Source organism: Babylonia areolata, chromosome 23, assembly GCF_041734735.1.
Source record: "Babylonia areolata isolate BAREFJ2019XMU chromosome 23, ASM4173473v1, whole genome shotgun sequence".
In the NCBI taxonomy this organism is placed as follows: Eukaryota; Metazoa; Mollusca; class Gastropoda; order Neogastropoda; family Buccinidae; genus Babylonia; species Babylonia areolata.
The window spans coordinates 15,258,072-15,263,071 of NC_134898.1; the positions used below are offsets into that span (position 1 = coordinate 15,258,072).

The 5,000-nt window shown below is 39.9% G+C and overlaps 1 protein-coding gene across 1 annotated transcript in view; it reads left to right on the forward strand.

Moving 5' to 3' along the window:
• Positions 1 to 21, forward strand: part of LOC143298300 (uncharacterized) — an 11,646-nt gene extending 11,625 nt beyond the window's left edge. The window contains exon 8 of the mRNA XM_076611119.1: positions 1 to 21. This exon is cut by the window's left edge and continues 222 nt beyond it. The gene's annotated coding sequence lies outside the window, so the exon portion shown is untranslated.
• The last annotated feature ends 4,979 nt before the right edge of the window (positions 22 to 5,000 follow it).

Consider the following 5,000-nt stretch of genomic DNA (forward strand, 5'->3'; position numbering starts at 1 on the left):
TTTGTGCATATTGAGTTTGTTTTTTGGTTTTGTCTTGATGCGCATCCCAGAGAGTTACGCAAGCACACAAGCACGTGCGCAAACACTCATAATCCTTCGCACACACTCTCATCCACTAACCATAACCATAATCAAATCAACCAGGGTATCCTCTAAAGATTGGCCTAATGTGCTCATACACTGATGGCTTGTGTCAGTCCATGATTTTTGTTCACTTCAGAAGTACATCAGAAAGGTAACACAGACTACTTACGTAAACTGCACAAATGTGTCTGAAGACAAGGATCTTTACGAACGTTTGTATTTGTTCTTCATGATAAAAGATAAAGGCTTCATTTTTGATAGCCATTAGTATGTAAAGTTCGATGAATGACCATGCATGTAACAATCAAAGAAACTGATGACACCTAGTGAGAGCATCGATAATAAGGTAAGATTTAACAATCATTGGTGGAGAGAGCTCAAGAAACACACCACAGAACGAAGTAATTAGGTCCCTGTTGAGGACAGTCCAGTGTTGAGTGACATACGGACTTGTACTCAACTGTTTTATGTTTTGATGAATAACCTCGTGAAGATCAAGGGAAAATAACAACATATACATGAAACATGGGTGAACGAGAGAAAGAGAGAGAGTAGTAGCAGTAGTAGTAATAGTGGTAGAAATAGTAATAATACATACATGCATACATACATACATAGACAAACAAACAGACACACAAACAAACAGACAGACAGACAGTTTAAAGATAGTTTAAAGACAGACAGATGCACACATACATACATACATACATGCATGCATACATACATACATACATAATGGAAAGCATTTCCATAGCATATTCGGTTCATGGTTTGGACCATTTTCACCCAGAGCTTTGGGCGTGTTTTGTTGTTGTTGTTTTTTGTTGTTGTTGTTGGTTTTTATTTGTTTGTTTGTTTGTTTGTTTTGATTTTTGTTGTTGTTTTTTGTTTTTTTGTTTGTTTTTTGTTTTTGTTTTTTTTAATACACAGTTTGGTCACAGTGCTCTCCCAAAGGCCACTCAACATCGTGTTGAACTCCGGTACTTTGACAGGCACACCACACATATCCCGCTTATCTGCCACCAACACGTCTCAGGAATGGCAAATCAACCATATCCGCCAAACAACATTCGGCATCGCCAACAGGAGTTTTGCTCAGCTGTGACTGACAGGGACAGTAACCCTTGGTAAACAGCTTTGCTCCCAAAGATTGCAATCTACACTGCTGACATGGTTGTCTATTCGAGGTCAGTAGGCCTGCCTGTTTGAACTTCGAGGGTGATGTTTGATCACATTGGTGTAGGAAACGTGAGGGTTTGACATGTATCATTTCAATGACCGGAGCTATGCTTATCTGCGTGCTTGTATGACATCTGCTCTTTTTTTGAGAGTGGGATCTGCAACCAGCTTCTCAGAATAAAATATCAGCAGGTCAAACGCTGCCATGTGAATGATATCCGGTACAAACATTTTACAACCAGTTCTATGAAGACCTTGCTTGAAGAAGTACCTTTTATTTTAGTTTAGTTGTTTTTTTTTTCCGTATCTGAAGGAATTCAATATTTCAGCTGGATTTTAATTCTAAGTTGACTAAACGAGACGTGGGTGAATTGGACTTTTAACCTGGACTTAACAGGTAACATTAATCTAAGGAGATTCTATGGCAAAAGTGGTCGCGCGTTGGGTTTTTGATCCAGTGTGTACCATTGATCAGGGTTCCAGCTACAAATAGATGCGATTGTAGTGGACGTAATAACGCTTTTTAAATCATGCTTTTTTTGTGGATTTTATTATATCTTTATTATATTCTTTTATTTCGGCGGTAAAGGAGTCGTTGCCATTGCTTCAAGTCCACCACAACACATTGTAGAACTCTAGATCTGCACTGACAAACCAGTCTATAACTGGCTGAAAGAAAGGATCGATTCAATTTTTCTTTTATGTTCATTCCAGTTAATTCAGAGTCCACTTTAGAATATTTATATGCAAGAAGTCGATGGTGTAGTTAGTATCACTGTAAGTGTTCTGTCTAGAATTTGTATTTCTTTCCTTTTAATTGTGAACAAGAAAAACAGGTCGTCGTCTTCAAACACAATCCATCTTCTAGTGTGCCCAACTCAATGGGAAGCTGCTATTAAAATTTTCGGATTTCGAAATGAATCTCAACGAATAAAACCGTTAATGATTAGGAAATGCGGCTTAATTCGGGAGACTTAGCCTACAACTTGTTATTGGTATGACTGTTAAGATTTTTTTGTGCATATTATGTTTAAGCCAAATTTGGTATTAGCAGACAAAGTATTTCCAGAGAAAATGGCAACGTTATAGCTTACCATGGACACGCAGACACAGACACGCACACACACACACACACACACACACACACACACCCGAACACCCAGCGAAAACATAACTCACTTTGTTTACACAAGTCAGTCAAAAACAACAACAACAAACCAACAACACACAAATGAAATAAGATAATGAGATAAAACAAAACAAGGTAATAATAATAATAAAAAAATAAATGAAAAAAAAATGAACTCAGTCAAAGCAAAAATCAAATAAACAGAAGAATAGAGTAGAACAGAATGAAACAAACTGAATTACAAAGTAAAATGGAAAAAAAAGGATGAAATAGAAATTGATAAATAATACAATGAACTAAAATACAAACAAAAATAAACTAGATGAGGTAACTCACAGCAACTGGGCAATGCAATGAAGACATGCTCGGCACCCAATCGATAGAAATTTCGTGGGTGCACACAACTGCAGGCCCCAACCTCTTTGTTACCATAATGAAATCAGACCTCTGTGGCAAGGATGTTGGCTCCGAGGTAAAACAGCGTGCAGTTCCTCAGTCCTGTTAACTCATGTTATTGGGTCCATTCGCTTTCCACCACCACACACCCCTGCATACCCACTCACCACCCCCTGTGTCTCTTTCTCGACTTCTGTCTGTCTGTCTGTCTGTCTGTCTGTCTCTCTCTCTCTCTCTCTCTCTCTCTCTCTCTCTCTCTCTCTCTCTCTCGCTCGCTCTGTGTGTGTGTGTGTGTGTGTGTGTGTGTGTGTGTGTGTGTGTGTGTGTGTGTGTGTTCGTTCGTTCTTTCGTTTAACGTCTTTTCACTGCAATTGATATTAGACGACGGTAGGGGGAAAAAAAATTGGTAGGTGGGATGGGGGTATAGAGAGAAATTACTGCGTACGCATGTGAGTAAGTGAAAGTGTGTGTGTGTGTGTGTGTGTGTGTGTGTGTGTGTGTGTGTGTGTGTGTGTGTGTGTGTGTGTGTGTGTGTGTGTGTGTGTACCTGCATCTATTTCTCTCTGATTTTTTTTTTATAATTTTTTCCTCTCTGTTTCCGTCTTTGTGTGTGTGTGTGTGTGTGTGTGTCTGTGTCTGTGCAAGAGAGAGAGAGAGAGAGAGAGAGAGAGAGAGAGAGAGAGAGAGAACATGCACGCGGGGGTCTGGGGTGGTGGAGGTGGTGGTGGTGGTGGAGATGGGGGGGCGCTTGACTGAATGATATTTACGGTATACACAATCGTCAAAACTGGGGCTTTCACAAGAACACCTTTCCTTTGAACACACCAGAGAGAATATCGATCTCTTAGATCACATAAAAGGCACGACTGGCCTCTGCACTCCTCTAAATTAAATTCAACGTCTAGGGGGCAAAGCCAATCCCACTGAGTCCACGTTTCACAGCTACAGGTTTCTTCTCCTGACCTTTCAAACGTTTGTTTGTTTTGTCTCGTCCCTGGAGCTTCTTAGATTATGAGCAGGATAACAGATCAGTCTATGTGGTCCTGGAAATGATAGTAACGCCCTATCTAAACTACTAAATTTTGATCCCACGTGAATATTTAACAATGATCACGAGTAGTGTTGAAGTATATTCGTGGCTTCTTTTTTTTTATATACTCAGGAAGATGTCAAAAACGTGCCGATTGATCCATAGACGCTACACCACATCTACTGTATTACAATTTAAAAAAAATATATATATTAAAAAAAGTAGAAGATGCCTGGCTTTCACACAAACCCAACGCGCTCCTCAGTTCTTTAAAAGTCTGTATGAAAACAACAGCCATCGTGCCATCCACCAGATGACACTATACTGTTGGTGAGTTCCATCTGTGATGTCCTCAACTGTCTGTTCTGTTCTGACTCAAAACATGCAGAAGCATTCAAAAGACGACAGTCATCTCTCTCTCTCTCTCTCTCTCTCTCTCTCTCTCTCTCTCTCTCTCTCTCTCTGTCTCTCTCTCTCTCTCTCTCTCTCTCTCTCTCTCTCTCTCTGTCCAACTTCGTCCTTCCCACTTCAATTTCAATGTATCGCTATGACTTACTAGCAAAAACAAAACTGTTCAAGCACCTCTCGCCACTTATATTTACAAAGCTTTTCAAATCAGAAAATTAATATGTAAACCATCAATCATCGCTGTGTTATTTTCATACCACACCTCTAGATGTGTCAACCTCTGTTGATACTAATCAATAAATATATCAAGACTCGAGACTCAAGACTTAATACTCGGGACCTGTGTACTCAGCATTCAAATGACGACAGTCATCTCTCTCTCTCTCTCTCTCTCTCTCTCTCTCTCTCTCTCTCTCTCTCTCTCTCTCTCTCTCTGTGTATGTGTGTGTGTGTTAGTTTTTTTGCTGTGTTGACCTGCGTTGATGAACTGTTTTCCCGAAAAATGTGTGTGTGTGTGTGTGTGTGTGTGTGTGTGTGTGTGTGTGTGTGTGTGTGTGTGTGTGTGTGTGTGTGTGTGTGTGTGTTAGTTTTTTGCTGTGTTGACCTGCGTTGATGAACTGTTATCCCGATAAATTACCCTCAGAAGTGAGGAACATAACCTGCAATTCTCCAAGTCCACAGACATGCATGAAAATGACACGCGAGCGTGAAAAAAGGGAGAAAGATTTGCATAAATATTGGAATGTGGTATAAAAGAAAGGTAATTTTTTTATA